The sequence below is a fragment of the Neofelis nebulosa genome, chromosome 10 (genome assembly GCF_028018385.1).
Source record: "Neofelis nebulosa isolate mNeoNeb1 chromosome 10, mNeoNeb1.pri, whole genome shotgun sequence".
Taxonomy (NCBI): Eukaryota; Metazoa; Chordata; class Mammalia; order Carnivora; family Felidae; genus Neofelis; species Neofelis nebulosa.
Genome location: NC_080791.1, coordinates 58,806,029 through 58,825,400, shown reverse-complemented (window position 1 = coordinate 58,825,400; position 19,372 = coordinate 58,806,029). Strand labels below are relative to the sequence as shown.

The 19,372-nt window shown below is 37.5% G+C and overlaps 1 protein-coding gene and 1 long non-coding RNA gene across 6 annotated transcripts in view; both read right to left on the bottom strand.

The window, feature by feature from the left end:
- The window catches only part of FCHSD2 (FCH and double SH3 domains 2), a 301,322-nt gene that overhangs the window by 212,546 nt on the left and 69,404 nt on the right, over positions 1 to 19,372 (bottom strand). The gene's annotated exons all lie outside the window — the stretch shown is intronic.
- Positions 8,936 to 17,525, bottom strand: LOC131487293 (uncharacterized). Its single transcript, XR_009249699.1, has 2 exons — positions 9,361 to 17,525; positions 8,936 to 9,116 (listed from the first exon to the last, which is right to left on the bottom strand). It is a non-coding gene; the product is annotated as an uncharacterized LOC131487293 (long non-coding RNA).

Sequence of the window (19,372 nt, the reverse complement as noted above, 5' to 3'; positions counted from 1 at the left end):
TTTTTGAGAGAGAGAGAGAAAGAGAAAGAGAGAGAGAAGCAAAGGGCAGAGAGAGAGAGAAAGAATCTTAAGCAGGTTCTACACTCAACACATAGCCTGACACAGGGCTTGATCCACTACCCTGGGATCATGACCTGAGATGAAATCAAAAGTCAGATGCTCAACCAACTAAGCCACCCAAGCACCCCTCAGTGTATACTTTGTAAACTTATTATCTATAAGACTGGTGCTTACCAAATCCAACAAGATATCTAATAGGAGAAAGAAAAGTAGAATCTACATAAGAATATGATTATTATCGGGGCGCCTGGGTGGCTCCTTCAGTTAAACGTCCGACTTCAGCTTAGGTCATGATCTCGTGGTTCGTGAGTTCAAGCCCCACATCAGGCTCTGTGCTGTCGGCTTGGAGCCTGGAGCCTGCTTCGGATTCTGTGTCTCCCTCTCTCTCTGCCCCTCCCCCACTCATGCTCTGTCTCCCTCTGTCCCTCAAAAATGAACAAACGTTTCAAAAACTTAAAAAAAAAAAAAAAAGAATATTATTATTATCTGGCCTGATATCATGTTTCTACTCTTGTAATAAAATTGTAAAATAATTAACAATGATTAACCAAGTCACACCAGGAAAAAGGTGTTAGATGACCAGACCACAGCGTTAGAGCAGTGAAACTGAGGTAAAAGCATTCCATGTGAGTATATAAATTAAGTCCACATGCATATATAAAGAAAATACTTGTACTATCTGTATTTAATTTTATCAAAAAATAAGTAAGTTAAATTGTACTAACATTTAAGTATAGGTACTCTTTTGGAGCATCCCACCCCTACTCCTCACTTGGACAGTACAGTACGCAAGGTATTGTGGGGAAGAAAGGATGTTGTACAACACGGAGAAGCTATAGTAACATCCTGATTTATGCACTAACTTTTAAAGTATTTGAATATATTGCAGTTTACATGTACCTGGTTGAGTCATTTGTGATTGGTCCTCACAAAATAGATAACTAGTTTTAAAAGATAACACGTAAAACATACTAAAGTAAATTCTAATGATTCAGACATGCAAACGGCAGAGCTGACACACGGCAGAGCTGACACTTTCTAACAATACAAAGAGTTCTTTATCAACAACATAAAGTAGATACAATGACCATCTGATAAAATCTGTTAAGAAATTAGACAATTAGAATTTTATGCCTTGAGGGGCGCCTGGGTGGCTCAGGCAGTTGAGCTGGAGTGTCTGACTCTTGATTTCAGCTCAGATCATGATCTCACTGTTCATGAGATCGAGCCCCATGTTGGGCTACCTGCTGACAGCATAGGGCCTACTTGACATTCTTTCTCTCCCTTTGTCTCTGCCCCTCCTCTACTTTCTCTCATGCTCTTTCTCACTCTCAAAATAAACAAATCTTTTTAAAAATTAAAAAAAAAAGAATTTTATGCCTTCAGATATAAGCTAATGATAGCAGGATGTGATCAATATTGATTGGCAATATATTTTAAATAATACTTTAACTTCTTATGCATATTTTATAATGCATATAATAGTACAGAACAAATGTATATAATTTAAAAATAAACACACATATAACACTTAAATTTTTATAGATGTAATAAAACAATCAAAATATGTTTGAAAACTACTATTTAGACAATCTCCAGAATAAAGAAGTTGAATATCCTTTTGGAACACTTAACTCCAACAGGACAATTATTATAGGATTATATGATTCAATTTCTATGAAATATTCAGAATAGGAGAATTCATAGAGACAAAAAGTAGATCAGAAAACATCAGGAATGGCAAATGAGTTATTGCTTAATGGGTACAGAATTCCAATCTAGGGTGATGAAAATGTTCTGGAAATATTGGTGATGGTTTCACAACACTGCAAATGTACTTAAATGACACTTTTATACTTTTGTTTTTACTTACTTGTACACATTATTTTTTTAATTTTTAAAAAATGTTTATTTATTTTGAGAGAGAGAGAGAGAGAGAGAGAGAGAGAGAGAGAGAGAAAGAGAGAGAGAGAAAGAGAAAGAGAACAAGCAGGGGAGAGGCAGAGAGAGAATCCCAAGCAGGCCCAAATCAATCAGCACAGAGCCCGACACAGGGCTCTATCTCATGAACCATGAAATCATGACCTGGGCAGAAAATCAAGAGGTGGACAAATGAGCCACCCAGGTGCCCCTTTGGCTAGGATGCTTTAAAATGATAAATTTTATGTTGTATATGTTTTACCAAAACAAATTTTTTTTTTTAAATCTTATCACAAGCCACCCCACGAAAGACAACTGAACTCACTCCCTCAGTTCAAATTCAATGTTTATTTAACAATCTTTTGATCTGTGAATTTGTTTCCTGAGTGCCTTAAAGATAATTAATCTGACTAAGTAAATTTCCTATCGTAAGTAGATTGTTAGTTTTTTTTTTTAATTTTTTTAAAACATTTATTTATTATTGAAAGACAGAGGGACAAAGAGCGTGAGCAGGGGAGGGGTAGAGAGAGGGGGAGACATAGAATCTGAAGTAGGTTCCAGGCTCTGAGCTGTCAGCACAGAGCCTGATGCGGGGCTCGAACTCACAAACTGCGAGATCATGACCTGAGCCGAAGTCGGTCGCTTAACCAACTGAGCCACGCAGGCGCCCCAGTAGATTGTTAGTTTTATTGGAAGATTTCTTCTAGATAAACTAATAAAATCCATTTTCTAAATTTAAGAGCCAAGGTATAAATACCCTGTGAAACTCTGCCTAAAGTAAATAGATGGTCTCCATCTTTAAAATCTCTTAGATTGAAAACAAACTGCTGTTTGGTTTATACCAGTTATTTCTATCTAACTACTAGGGAATATAGGCATTAGTGCAGAACACTGTTTACCTTCAATAAATGTAACCTTTTAAAAAATTGTTTTGTTTCCCTAGATCCTAAAAGTCATCCATGTTCAGAGCAAAAACACTACTGCTTTGGTACATTTGTCTCTTCAACTTTGCAAAAATGAATCAATTTTAACACTTGAAATGGGGCAAATTTCAATTAAAGATTACTTTCATTTTCAAAACCTGAAACTGTATTTCTTCATTCATTCATTCATTCTCTAAATAAACATTCACCAAGTATTTAAACACATACCAGAGACTATGCAAAATGGGTGAAGAGAGGGGTATAACAGGATGAGAAGTGACAGAAGCAAAAAAGATACTAAGGTACACTTAAGGGCTACCAAATCCAGACTGAGCAGGAAAAGATGAGGTAGTAAAATCCTAAAACAGGCTAACACTTGATCTGCACCTTGAAGGATATACTGAATGAAGCTACCCGGAGACAGGCAGAGGGAGCTTGGTAGTATTTTTTTTTTTTTAATACTGTCTTTAAGTGACTGGCACAGTACCTAGAATACAATATATGGGTTCCAGGCATAGACACTGAGGCCACAAGGAGCATCAAGGCCAAGTGATTCCTTTCAGAAGGGAAAGCAAAAACATTCCACCAGCATTTCCTCACTGTGGGAATTGTGGAGGTTCCAAGTTACCTCCCTGCTTCCTGGCTTCACAGCCAATAGAGGGAAGTGTGGTGTCAAACAGGTGTCTCTAGATTGGATGGGGGCCCCCAAATGTGGGGCGACGATCGGGTGGAAGCGGGTGGCACAGGAGGTGAATGAATTCACCTGAGGCCAAACAAAGGAGACAAAAGTTTATTGAATACATTGCTAGGGAGCAGTGAGCAGGACAGCAGAGGAGAGGCTCTCTGCAATGAAGCAGTGGAAGGGGGCTGTTTTTAAAGGGGGAAGATGAGGAGGTATGGCGACATATGGAATTCTTCCTTTTTTGATAACTGTGCCTGGTTGTAAGTAGCCCGTTGATCAGTTAGGGCCTAGGGATATTTTAAGGTAGGTTGCCTTGATGGGACTATCTGTACTCCATTGCTCAAGCATGTGTGCCTGAAAGCAGCCTCCACAGTAAGGACTCTATACTACAGAGAATATGAAAACTATATAATACAGAATATGTGGAGAGAGGGAGGGAGGGACGGAAGAAGGGAGGAAGGAAAAAACACCTAAATAACTGAATATTTACTCCTCTACATGGCCATCATGACTATTCCATTTTACCTGATTTCACTTTTTACATCAGTTACTAGATATCTAAGACACCCAGTTTATCTGTCATCAACAAAACTTATATTAAAAGGGTTCTATCTCCTAATCTAAATCAAGGTCAGCCTTTGACACTTTATATCAAACTTCCCAAATAATGTATTACACATCCACAGCTATACCAGGAATGGGAACCCTTCATTCCTTGAGGAAGCTAAGAGGGGCCTGAGGCACTGGAGCACTCGGGACTGCCAATGCTGCATCCTTTAAAAGTTTTGCAACATTTGGGGTATTCACTTCTGAATGCTCCCTCTCTGTAAAGACAGCTTTCTTACTATTCTTAATCTGATTTTATACTTCAATAAACTTTTGCCTGTGCTCATAAATAAATTAAATAAATAAATGTCTTACAACTTTTTTCCAATATCATAAAATTAGTCAGGCTTATGCCACAACAATTTGGCATTTATATCCTTGATAATCAGGCATTACCTAGTGTACTATATATAACAATGTTCAGTCAAAAATGGGAAGTCTCAGATGTAACATACTCAGTATAACACTAGTATGACTGGATGTCACCATGATATGCCTGTCAATTACCTAAAAACCAAACTGACTAGATTTCTGATTTTAATACTACTAGTACAACACACGTTAAAGTTACATACATAAATTACATACATAAGGTTGTCCGCTCTTGGCCCTTTTTTTTTAAGTTTTTTTTTTTAATGTTTATTTTTGAGAAAGAGACAGAGAGAGAGAAAGAGAGAGAGACAGAGTGCAAGCAGGGAAGGGACAGAGAGGGAGGGAGACACAGAATCCAAAGCAGGCTCCAGGCTCTGAGCTGTCAGCACAGAGCCCAACGTGGGGCATGAACTCACGAACCGCGAGATCATGACCTGAGCCAAAGTCAGATGCTTAACTGACTGAGCCACTCAGCTGCCTCCAACTCTTGGCACTTTTATCCAAAATAGTACTGAAAGTACTACCAAGAGCAATCAGACAAACAAAAGAAATAAAAAGCAGCCAAATCAAAAGGGAAGAAGTAAAATTATCTGTTTAGAGATGACATGATCCTAATTGTAGAAGACCTTAAAGACCCCCAAGAAAATCTGTCAGAATAAACAAATTCAATAACATTGCAGGATAAAATAAAAATCAACCTACAAGTTTGTCTCTACACCAACAATGATCTATCTCCAAAGGAAATCACGAAAACAATCCCATTTAGGATAGCATCGAAAATATATATATTTAGGAATAAATTTAACCAAGAAGGTGAAAGATGTGTAGAGTAAAAACTGTAAAACACTGATGAAAGAAATTGAAGCTGCAAATTAATGGACAGATATTCCACATACACAGATTAGAAGAATTAACACTGTTGAAATGTCCATACTCCTCAAAGTGATGTACAGATTCAATGCAATCCCTATCAAAATTCCAATGGTTTTTTCCACAAAAATAGAAAAAAAAAATCTAAAATTTATAATGAAGGGCAGCTGGGTGGTTCAGTCGGTCAAGTATTCGACTCTTGCTTTAGGCTCAGATCATGGTCTTGTGGTCATGAGATCAAGCCCTGCACTGGGCTCTTCGCTGACACTGCAGAGCCTGCTTGGGATTCTCTCTCTCCCTCCCTCCCTCTTCCCATTCATGCTTTTTATCTCTCAAAATAAACAAACATTTAAAAATTAAAAAATTAAAATAAATAAAATGTATAAGGAAACACACAAGGTCACAAACAGCCAATGCCATCCTGAGACAAAGTTGGAGGAATCATGTTCCCCAACTCCAAACTATTTTACAAAACTCCAGTAATCAAAACAGTGCAGGGGCGCCTGGGTGGCTCAGTCGGTTAAGCGTCCGACTTCGGCTCAGGTCATGATCTCACGGTCCGTGAGTTCGAGCCCCGCGTTGGGCTCTGTGCTGGCAGCTCAGAGCCTGGAGCCTGTTTCAGATTCTGTGTCTCCCTCTCTCTCTCTGACCCTCCCCCATTCATGCTCTGTCTCTCTCTGTCTCAAAAATAAATAAACATTAAAAAAACAAACAAACAGTGCATTAAAAATTTAAAACAACAACAACAAGTGCAGTACTGGCATAAGAAAAAAGATACACAGAGCATGGAAGAGAATAGAGAACCCAGAAATAAACTCACACATACACAATCAAGTAATTTTTGACACTGATGCAAAGAACACACAATGGGGAAATGACAGTCTTTTCAATGAATGGTGTTAGGAAAACTGAGTATCTATATGCAGAAGAATGAAAATGGATCCTTATCTTATACCATACACAAAAATCAACTCAAAATAAAGACATAAGTATAAGACCTGAAACTATAAAATTCCTAGAAGGAAAAACATAGGGGAAAAGCTCCTTGACATTGGACTTGACAATGATTTTTTTTGATATGACACCAAAAGCTCAGGCAACAAATGTAAAAATAAACAAGTGGGACTACATCAAACTAAAAAGCTTCTTCACAGTAAAGAAAACAATCAACAAAATGAAAAGGCAACCTATAGACTGGGAGAAAATATTTTAAAACCATGTATCTGATAAGGGATTAATATCCAAAATATACAAGGAACTTACACAACTCAACAGCAAAATAACAACCTGATTTTTTTAAAAAATGAGTAAAGGACCTTTCTAGACATTTTTCCATAAATAGCCAACAGGTGCATGAAAAGGTGTTTGATGTCACTAATCATCAGGGAAATGCAAATCAAAACCACAGTGAGATATTACCTCATGCCTCTTAAGATGGATATTATCAAAAAGATAAAAGAAAACAAGTGTCAGTAAAGATCCAAAGAAAAACAAACACTCATAAAGTACTGGCGGGGGTGTAAAGTGGTATAGTCATTATGGAAGATGATATGCAGTTTCCTCAAAAACTTAAAACTTGGGGCACCTGAATGGCTCAGTTAGAAGAGCATGAGACTTGGGGCGCCTGGGTGGCGCAGTCGGTTAAGCGTCCGACTTCAGCCAGGTCACGATCTCGCGGTCCGTGAGTTCGAGCCCCGCGTCAGGCTCTGGGCTGATGGCTCGGAGCCTGGAGCCTGTTTCCGATTCTGTGTCTCCCTCTCTCTCTGCCCCTCCCCCGTTCATGCTATGTCTCTCTCTGTCCCAAAAATAAAAAAATAAAAAAAAAAAAACGTTGAAAAAAAAAGAAGAGCATGAGACTCTTGATTTCAGGGTGGTGAGTTCCAGTCCCACACTGGTGGAGAGATTACTAAAGAAATAAATAACTTAAAAAAAAAAAAAAAGACCTAAAACTAAATGACCATATAATCCAGCAATCCAAGGAAATGAAATCAGTACCTTGAAGAGGTATCTACAGAAGCACGTTCACTGCAGCATTACTCACAATCACCAAGACAGGGAAACAACTAAGGATCCACTGACGGATGAATGGATAAAGAAACTGTGTTATATGTATACATCCGACCACTGAACAACATGGATTTGAACCTCTGTGTGGAATTTTTACTGTAAATGGAGTAAACCTATTTTACTTATAATTTTCTTTTTAAACTTTTCTAATGTTTTTATTTGTTTTTGAGGGAGAGAGAGACAGAGTGCGATTCAGGGAGGGGCAGAGAGAAAGGGAGACACAGAATCCAAAGCAGGCTCCAGGCTCTGAGCTGTCAGCACAGAGCCCGACACAGGGCTTGAACTCATTAACCACAAGATCATGATGTGAGCCAAAGTTGGACGCCCAACTGACTGAGCCACCAAGGCGCCCCACTTACGATTTTAATAACATTTTACACATAATAGGTGTTAAACGACTATGTTATCAATAAGGATACCAGTCAACAGTAGAGTATTTATTAGTGGTTAAGTTTGGGGAGTCAAAAGTTACATGAAGATTTTTGACCGTGTAGGGCTAGGAGCTTACAATGTTCCAGGGTTAACTGTCTGTAATATATAGCAGGCATCCTTAAAAAAAGAAGAAGATCCTGCTATTTGGCAACAACATGGACAAACCTAGAGGACATTACGCTAAGGAAAATAAACCAGATGCACAAAGAAAATTATTATATGATCTGACTTTTATGTCATCAAATACATGCGCAGAGAGAACTGTGGTTACAGGGGTAAGGAGGTACAAGAAATGGACAGGTGTTGGTCAAAGGATACAAAGTTGCAGTTAATCAGAATGAGTAAGTATAAAGATCTAACACAGAGCACCAAGACTCTAGTTAATAACACTGTACTGTATACTGGAAGGTTGCTAAAAAAAATGTAGATATCAGGTGCTCTGCCCACAAAAAAAAGAAAAAGAAAAAAGAGAAAGTAACTATTTGAGGAGACACCTATGTTAGTTTCACGATAATCATTTCATGATGTACATGTATATCAAAGCATCATGTTTCACACCTTAATATAGTTTCATTTTTTAAAATAAGTAGATAAACCTCATAATAGAAAAGGATAGATTACATTATAATATTTCTTTTTTCTTTTAAATTAATATCTAGGGTCCTCTTCTAAGATTAAAAACTTGTAGGGGAGGCTACAGAAAACATTCTGTCAGTGAACAGCAAGCTATCAACACTGCACTTCATTGGTAAGTAAACTATAAATATAAATGTCAGATATTACCATCCCTAAAAATGAGGCAGGCTCACCCTTCCCCACTCCAGTTTTATCTTCTACTAGGTTTGGCTTGCTGAAAGTCAACCAATATTTCTCCTCTTCATTCCAATGTAAGAAGAGAAGCAAAACTAGCTTTTAGTCTATGAAAATTCAAGTTTTATGAATCCCAGTACCAAATGAAGTCCTGAGAAACTAATTACAAATTTTATTAAAATTTTCCTCTGTGGTTTTTGTTGTTGTTGTTGTTGTTGTTGTTGTTGTTGTTTTACTGCCAACACTCAAATTTCTGGAAATCTGAGCACTGATTCTCTTTCCAAGACAGTGAAAACCTACAGTTAAAGAAACGATGTCAGGTTTGCCATACCCTCAAGTAATCCTTGATTAACGTAAGAAATCTTTTGGGATGCCTGGGTGGCTCAGTCAGTTAAGCATCCAACTTCAGCTCAGGTCATGATCTCACAGTTCATGAGTTTGAGCCCCGTGTCAGGCTCTCTGCTGACAGCTGAGAGCCCAGAGCCTGCTTCAGATTCAGTGTTTCCTTCTCTCTCTGTCCCTCCCATGCTTATGCTCTGTCTCTGTCTCTCAATAATAAATAAACATTTAAAAAAAAATTTTTTAAGACTATCTAACACTATCTAAGAAAGGGGGCACCTGGGTGGCTCAGTCAGTTTAGCATCCAACTTCGGCTCAGGTCACAATCTCACAGTTTGTGGGTTCAGGCTCCGTATTGGGCTCTCTGCTGTCAGCATGGAGCCAGCTGTGGATCTTCTGTCCCCTTCTCTGTCCCTCCCCCGCGCACCTGTGCATGCTCTCTCAAAAATAAATAAACATTTTAAAAAAGACTAAGAAAGACTTTAAGATCATATAATAAATTCATGTTTTCATGTATTATCTACCCATCCCACTCAAAACCTACAAATCAAATAAAAAATACATTAATTTAAAAAAGAAAACAAACAAGACAAAAATAGACATTAAATGAAATAACTATCTCCCTAGATCAAAAACACAAATTTGTAATCAGAGTTAAAGTCAGAAACACACTAGACTCTTGGTTAAAAAGAAGGCAACAGGCAGAGGATTCTGGGAAGATGGTAGAGTAGGAAGCCCCAGGAATCTGTCTCCCCACCTAGAGGATAACTATTGCGGCAGAATCTGTCTGCTGTAACTATTTTGGAACTCTGGAGAGGCTGAAGGCTTGTAACTTCCAGGGGAAGATTTGGAAGAGTAAATTCTGGCTAATTTCAGTCAATTTCAGCTCTTAGCAGATTAGCAGCTATTCATCCTCCAGACACATGGCCAACAGCTGTGTACATGTTCCTGGAGAAGCTCGCACAGAGCTTGTGGAAACCAAGGCGGGCAAAAAGGACCCTCGCCTCCAAATATTGGAAATCTGTTAGATTGCTAACTGCTGCTTCTGATCACAGAGGTAGAGACAAAGAGGAAGGCAGCCATTTTGTTGTACCTCTCCCAAGTGTTGCAAGCCCCACTAAATGATTTACAGGAAATTTAAGGAAGTAGCACCCTTTTCCTCACCTTCATTTTTTTTTTTTTTGGCTTTTTTTCCCTTTCAGAAGCTAGACTTTAACGACTAGAACATTCAAATGAATGACTAGATCATGACTAGAATATGCATATGCAGGAAAATTAGAAAGTGACCATGTATGGACAGGGAAAGCCTCAGGAAAAAAACTTGGTAAGACCTTAAGTTTACCCCTCAGGCCGATTCTCAGCACAGAGAGAGCCTACGACAATCAAAAAAACAAAAACTAAACCTTGAGTAAGGGGGAGAGGTCCAGAGTTACATTATTAGACTAAAATGTCTCATGTTCAACAAAAAAAATCACAGGGCATACAAAGAAAGTAAGGCTTGTTCATAGAAAAAAATTAAATCAACAGAAGCTATTCCCAAAAAAAGAACTTATAGTGTATAAACTAGACTAAGTCTTTAAAACAAGGGACTTACAAATGCTCAAAGAACTAAAGTATGGAGAAATTAAAACAATGTGTGAACAAAATGGAAATATCAATAAAGAAATAAAAAACCTAAAAAGAAACCAAAAACAAATTCTGGAGCTGAAAAGTATACAACTGAAATGAAAATTTCAGTAGAGGGATTCAATGGCAAATTTGGGCAGGCAGAAGAAACATCAGTGAACTCAAAAATAGGACAACAGAAATTATCAAGTCTGAGGAAGAGAAAGATTGGGAAAAAAGTAAATAAAGCCTATGGAACCTGTGTGACACCATCAAGCAGACTAATATATGCATCATGTGAGTCCCAGAAGGAGAAGAGAGAATGGGACAGAGATTTGAAGAATGCCTGAAAACCTCCCAAATTTGATGAATGACATATAAATATCCAAGAAGTTCAATGAATTCCAAGTAGGATACGTCTCAAAGAGACCCACACTGAGACATATTATAATTAAACTGTCAAAAAACAAAGAGAGAAATTCTTGTAGGGGCACTTGGGTGGCTCAGTTGGTTGGGCATCTGACTCTTGATTTCGGCTCAAGTCATGATCCCAGGGTCATGGGATCAAGCTCTGCATCAGGCTCTGGGCTGAGTGTGGAGCCTGCTTGAGAATCTCTCTCTCTACCTCTGCCCTTCTCCCTGACTCCTGCTCTCTAAAATAAAAAATAATAATAATAGTTTAAAAATGAATGAATGAATGAATGAATGAAAAACAAAGAATGCTAACAGACTTCTCATCAAAAACTCTGAAGGCCAGAAGACAGTGGTTCTATATATTCAAAGTGCTAAAAGAAAAAACCTGTCAACTAAGAATTCTGTATCTGGCAAAACTGTCCCTCAAAATGAGGGAGAAATTAAAGACATTCTCAAGTAAACAAAAGTTGAGTCAGTTTGTGAGCACTAGACCTGCCTTGCAGGAAATGCACAAGGGAGTCCTGCAGGGTGGAAGGAAGGGACACCAGATAGTAGCTTGAAGCTGTATGAAGAAATAAAGATCTCACTAAAGGTATATATGTGGACAATTACAAAATACAGTATTATTGTAACAATGATTTGTAACTATACTTTTTGTTTTGTATATGATTTACATGATTGATACATTTAAAGAAAAAAATTATCAGCATAAAAGCAAGTATTAGTGTAACTTTGATTTGTAACTCAAATCCTGTTTTCTACATAATTTAAGAGACTAAATACATTTTGAAAATTACTTGTTTATATTTTGGGGCATACAATGTATTAAAATGTAATTATGGGATATTAGCAAGTGAAAAGGGTGGGAATGGTGCCTTAAAAGAGCAGCTTTTCTATTACTGAAGTTAAGCTGGTATAAATTCAAGTAGGAGTGTCATAACTTTAGGATGCTAAATGTAATTCCCTTGCTAATTACAAACACAATAGCTATAGAATATACATAAAAGGAAATGAGAAAGTAATTTAAACATTTCACTACAAAAAAATGAAATAAACACAAAAGATAGTAATTCAGAAAATAAGGAATGAAAAAGCTATAAGGCACACAGTAAACAAAGAGCACAATGACATAATTAAGTCCTTATCAGTAATTACTTTAATAAATGGATTAAACACTCCAATAAAAAAACAGATTGGCATGGGTAGAAATACATGATCCAACTATATGTTGTCTACACAAGACTCACTTGAAATCCAAAGCCATAAACAGGTTGAAGTAAAGTAAAAAGAAGATATTGCATGCATATAGCAACCAAAAGAGAGCTACACTAATATCAGACAAAATACATTTTAAGTCAAGAAAGGTCATGAGGCATGCCTGGGTGGCTCGGTTGGCTAAGCGTCCAATTCAATTTCTGCTCTGGTCATGATCTCACAGTTCATGGTTTCCAGCCCTGCACTGAGCTCTGTGCTGACAGTGCGGAGTCTGCTTGGGACTCTCTCTCTGTCTCTCTCTGCCCCCCGCCCCTCCTCTATCTCAAAAATAAATAAACTCAAAAAAATAAAAATAAATAAAGGTCATGAGACAAAGAGAACATCATACATTAATAAAAGTTTCAATACAATGAGAATACTTATTAATTATAAATGTTCATGTACCTAATGAAAGATCATCAAAATATATGAAGCAATAACTGATAGAACTAAAAGGAGAATTAGATACTCCAAATTAATAAAGACTTCAAAATCTCACTCACAAAAATAAACAGAACAACCAGATAGAATGTTAGGAAATAGAGAAAACTTAAACAACAACAAAATTAACTAGACCTAACAATTATAAACAGAACACTGTACCCAATAACAACAGAACACACATTATTCCCAAGCACACATAGGACACTTTCCAAGAAAAACCATACATTAGAGGCCACCACAAATTGAAGTCTCAATAGTTTTTAAAAGATATACAAAGTATCTTCCCTGTCAACAATGGGAAAAGGTTAGAAATCAATAAAAAAAAGAAAACTGAAAAATTCACAAAATTGTGTAAATGAAACATGCACTTTTTGAGAGAGAGAGAAAGAGCAAGCAGGGGACAGGGCAAAGAGAGAGGGAGAGAGAATCTTAAACAGGCTCCATGCCCAGGACGGAGCTCCATACAGGGCTCAATCTTACAACTGTGAGATCATCACCTGGGCTGAAATCAAGAGTCAGATGCTTAACCAACTGAGCCACCCTGGCACCCGAAATAACACATTTTTAAACAACCACTAGCTCAAAGAAGAAATCATAAGGCAAACTAGAAACTATCTAGAGAATAATGAAAATGAAAAACACAACATACTAAAAATTACAGGACACAGCAAAAGCGGTGCCAAAGGGAAAATGTTTTTTAATTTGTTTTTAATGTTTATTTATTTTTAAGAGAGAGAGAGACAGACAGACAGAGCACAAGCAGGGGAGGGGCAGAGAGAGAGGGAGACACAGAATTGAGAGCAGGCTCCAGGCTCTGTGCTGTTAGCACAGAGACTGATGCAGGGCTCGAACCCATGAGCCCTCAAGCTGTGAGCTCATGACCTGAACCAAAGTTGGCTGCTTAACCAACTGAGCCACCCAGCCACCCCTATAGCTATAAATGCACATATTAAAATACAAGAAAGATCTCAGATCAACAACCTAACTTTAGAACATAAGGAACAGAGACTCCGCATGCACTTTGGTCGTGGAGCAGCCTTGGGGGGTCTCCTCTGCAAAAGGGCTCCGTGGCCTAGCGTCCCTGTCCCTCCCACCTGTTATTGCACAACGAGGCCTGCAAGGGGTCACCACAGAGGTTTCCACAGGCCCACAAGCAACAGCATGGCAGTCATCTCCTCCAGCAGCTCACTCGTGGCCACCCATGACTATTACTGGCGTCTCCCCAAGGCCGACCGAGGTCACTGGTGGGCAAGCTTCTTTTTCAGGAAGTCCACTCTCCCATTCATGGATACAGTGTTGGAGTCCCCAGAGCGTTGGGAATCTCCCCAGGACTTCGGCAGCTCGATCACCTGAGACCTGGCTCTGGAAGCCATGAGGAAGCAGCCTGGTGGCCAGCCTGGCAAAGCCAACACCGGGCCTCAGTCCTGAGGGGCCCCTGTCAGGCTTCAGGAGGCTCTAGGCTCATCAGAGCCCCTCCCTTCCCTCTTTTCCCTCCCCTCCCCTCCCCTCCTAGACTAGCTGGGCTGTGGCAGAAGTACTTGTGTTCTTTTACATCAAAATAACAAAACACCAAAAAGGAAGTTGAGAAAATGCCACTTTTTACTACCCAAGCCACAGGCAAGCCTTCCCAACACCCTGTAACCATGTGCCTTGCACCAAGTGGAAAATAAACCAAGCAGCCAGTAGCCCTGGTGGGCGGGGGGGAATATAAGGAACAGAAAAAAAAGAACAAACTAAACCCAAAGCTAGCAGAGGGAAGAAAATAATAAAGATCAGAGCAGACAGGGCACCTGGGTGGCTCAGTCGGTTAACATCCAACTTCAACTCAGGTCATGATCTCACAGCTCAAAGGCTTATAAGTTTGAGCCCCACAGTCAGGCTCTGTGCTGACAGCTCAGAACCTGGAGCCTGCTTTGGATTCTGTGTCTCCCTCTCTCTGCTCCTCCCCCCGCTCAGGCTCCTATCTCTGTCTGTCTGTCTGTCTCTCTCTCTCAAAAATAAACATTAAGAAATTTAAAAATGAATAAATAAAATTAAGAATCAACATAAACACAGAAAATAATCCTCAATCTTCTCTCCAGATAGTTATCCTCATTGTTCTATGGGAAGAGACTGGTAGAACAAAAAGCTCCAAGTATATACTCCACCATTTCAAACAATTTTGCCAATCTTCTGTAACAGCAATGGCCAGAAAGCTAACTGCACAAGGCTAAATTAAGTTACATTTTAAATTTCTATGCTGATGAAATTTACCAAAAAAGAATCCCACCACATACACATAACACTAACTTCTTGGGTAGTATGCCCAACTCTTCATAAACTTCTTTCTCAAAAGAATAAAAATAGCAAAAACTTTAGGCGCAACAGTGTGTCACCACAGGCTATTTGACAGGGTGTCCATATTTGTTCTGTTTGTCCTCAGGCAAGGAACCGCCCTTAAAGTCCACAATCTTTTCCTGCTCCTTCTCTCTAGCCACAGTAACCTTTTGTATCCTTCTTTCACTAGCAGCATTCTGCCAAAGACTACAGGAAATAAATTAATACACAGAACTTGCCTTTAGCATTTTCAGTTTGAATACTGCAAATGATTTTACCAACACCTCAAGTGGTAAGTTAAATGCAGTCAAAAGCCAGACTTGATTTTACCCTAATATTTAAGGTTGTTTAGTGACTCTTACATGGCTTCTGTGTTTTCAGAGATTCATTTCTTCTGTTTGGATAAATAGATATGCAACACATCTGTTATTTCTGGAGAATTACAAAGTGAATTTCACAAACCAGGCTTAAAAATAAAGCATTAATACTCTTGTAGGAAACTGAAAGTACCAAGAAACTTGAAAAAGTTTATTGCTCAAATCCCTTTAGGTGTAAGTAAGGTTATGCAATATGATTGTCTTTCCTTCTTCTAACATCCCCCTAAAAATGTATTACAGGTTTACTGTGCATATGTTTAAGGTACGTTTTTCAAATTGCTGTCATATGATCAATCCATCTGAATTATTTTCCTTTATAATATTTCTCTATTGGGGTGGCTTATCTGTATGCTCTCTATATTTCACAAATAATATTCAACCCTTTTGGCCAATCAATCCTTTGCACAGAGGATGACAATATTATGCAACTAGTAATATAATTCTATAGAGGTCATTCTTTTACAATTGGTTATAATGCCATATCAGTGCCTTTGAAGGAAAAGAAATTAATGTATTTAATTGGAAGACAACACACCAATAGAACGTAAGCTCTCTAAGCTTTAGGACTTTTTTGGGTAGTGTCACAGTACCTAGAAGAGTGTTTGATAAATATTTCTCAACACATGGAAACTGGTATATCTTTTAAAAACCTTCTAATTTAAAAACAGTACTTTATAAAAAAATTAAATGTAGTGAACCCTTCTAGTACATAGATTCTCTTAATATCTAACTAAAGAAATAACAACATTCACAAGATTGAGCTCCTGACAGAGGCAAACCACCAGACTAAAATATTAAAAAGGAACCAAAACACGACCACCGTACTTTTAAAGGCTGTTTTAACATTGAAACTGATAGAGGAGATTGAAAGTGCTCAAATAAGGGTACCTGTGTGGCTCAGTCGATTAAGCTCTTGATTTCAGCTCAGGTCATGATCTCACGCTAAGATGGAGATAGTGGCATGGGGCTCTGTGCTGGTGGAGGAGCCTGCTTAAGATTCTCTCTCTCCTTCTACCCCTCCCCTGCTTGCATTCTCTCATATGCACATGTGTGCTCTCTCTCAAAAAAAAATTAAAGGGGCACCTGGGTGGCTCAGTCAGTTAAGAGCCAATTTCAGCTCAGGTCATGCTCTCACAGTTCCTGACTTCAAGCTCCTGTGCCGGGCTCTGTGCTGACAGGTGGAAGCCTGGAGCCTGCTTTGGATCCTGTTGTCTCCCTCTCTCTCTGTCCCTCCCCTGCTTGCACTCTGTCTCTCTCTCTCTCTCTCTCTCAAAAATAAAATAAACAATAAAAATTTTTTTAAATAAATTAAATTAAAAAATTAAAATAAATACATAAATACATAAAGAAAATAAAAGTGCTTATATAAATTGCAATTCCATTTCTTTTTGTGGTAGTCTTGACCATATAGGTCATGTACCAACAGCAAATAATAGGAAAACTATGGAATTTTCTGAAAAGGAAGGCTGTAACAGTGTCATTACCAAAATTATCATTAGACAATTGGTAACAAAGATGTTTTACATACTTTCAATTTAACAAGTACCAGACTCTCTAAAGGAAATTCCCACAATAAGGGCAAATTATAATTTTCAGTTGATTTTTAAATTTTGTTTTTTAATTTTATTTTAGATGTTTATTTATTTTTGAGAGAGAGACAGCATGCGCACATGTGATCAAGGGAGAGGGATAGAGGAAAAGGGAGAGAGAGGATCTTAAGCAGGCTCCACACTCAGAGCAGAGCCAGATGCGGAGCAGAGCTCAATACCACGACCCTGGGATCATGACCCAAGCCAAATCAAGAGTCGGATTAACTCAACTGACTGAGGCACCCCTCAGTTGATTTTTAAATGCATCTACATGTAATGGTTAAGAACATATATTGGCTTTTACATTAGTGCTTAATCTGAAATGTAAAAGTTAAAATTAAATTCTCAAATGTTTGATTTTTCTCCAATTATGCCTTGCCAAAACTTTAACATAACAAAACTTCATTTCTTAGAGCACCAGAAATATGTAATATAGCAAAAAAAAACAAACAAACAAAAAAAAAAAACATAGTTTGAGACAATTTTGAAAATAAAAGACAAAAACCTATCATCGTTATTATAGATTCAAGCAGGCTTGAAAAATGGTAGTATTAGTGATGTTGCATTCTAATCTATCCAAGTCACTAAGAGAAACTATAAAATCTTATTAGGCCCAACATCACCTACATAGTATTTCTGCTCGTATTTAATGTAAAGCTAATGATGAAGGAAAGAAACAAAAAATCCCAAATATAAAAAATTCCAAATACAAAAAAGCATTTTATAATACAAATGACCAGACTTATCAAAGAGTTAATGTTATGAAAAACAAAAAAAGTGGAGGAAATATTCTAAATAAAATCAAGAAACATTATCTACCAAATGCAATGTGCAAACCTTAATTGGATCTTGGGAAAACTGCTTTTGACATTTCGAGAATAAATGAGGAAATCTGAATATAAACTAAATATTTGATATTACAGAATTATTATTCATTATCTTTGATGTGATGATGACATTATATTTTGAAAAATGGTCTTGTTCTCAGAAGATGCAAAGTGAAATATGTAGAAGAGAAGGATGATGACTGAAACTTACTCTCAATCCAGCTTAGAAAAAAAAAATGTGTACTGACATTAATATAGCAAAATGTTAGTAACTAGGTTAATACAGAGGCAATTAGAGATGCCTGGGTGGCTCAGTCAGTTAAAGGTCTGGCTCTTAGTTTCAACTCAGGTCATGATCTCATGGTTTTGTGACTTGGACCTCTGCATCAGGCTCTGTGCTGACAGTGTGGAACCTGCTTGAGATTCTTGGTCTCCCTCTCCCACTGTTCCTCCCCCACTCATGCTGTCTCTGTCTCTCTCAAAATAAATAAATAAACTTAAAAATATAGAGAGGCAATTAACATTATTCTTCAGTATATAAATCTTTCAACATTTCTGTAGATTTGCAGTTTCTCCAAACAAAAGATTAAAGGAAAGTATCTTCATGATATTTCTATTCAATTCAGTAAAAAAATTCCAAAATCTAAAATCAGTTAACACAATGGAAATTTTTGTAAATCTCTTATGGCTTAAAGTAGTAACTGTTAACTGATTCTTGTTAGAAATACATTTTAGATAACTTGGGTTATAAAGCAAATTTCAATAAAGTCAACCCTACTGCATGGATTTATATTATAAAATCTGAATTATTGTTGTATTTTTAAAGACTTTAGAAAAATTTTTAAGACTTCAAGAGATAGTTGTTTAAAAATTCTGGCATAATAAAATAGTTAAGTAGTTGTTTTAATGAAACAGTAGATGTTCTCATAGTGGGAGAATTTTTACAATGCTTCCCAAAGGCAAGAAGATCCTCCCATTAGTTTATCTCATACTATTTCCCAGAGACGTAGGACTTGGGATATCTAATACTACATGTGCAAAGGCCCACAAATTTAATTCATCACCCTCTTTCTACTAGGAAAATCCATTATTTAACAAAGCTAGATTACAACAATTCACAGAGATTAGGAAAACTATCTAAGACAGTAAAACAATAAAGACCATCTTATACAGGTACACATAGACTGAGAAGCAGTTTCATACTCATTAGCATATCTGTGTAGCCTGAAAAGAATGGAAGGGAGAATGGTCATCATTTTCCTTTCAAAAATGAAGGAAGAAAAAAAAGTCAGGGAAGTAATTTTCCCAGTTCATTAATTTGATTTATTTCAGATAGAAAATTTCTTCCTTTGAATTAGTGTCCCATTTCTTGTCCATAAATTGAAAAATATGTAGCCAGTGGCTATAACAATACATACAAATAAAGTATTTAGATATCTACTCCCATACAGCCCCCCCAAATCAA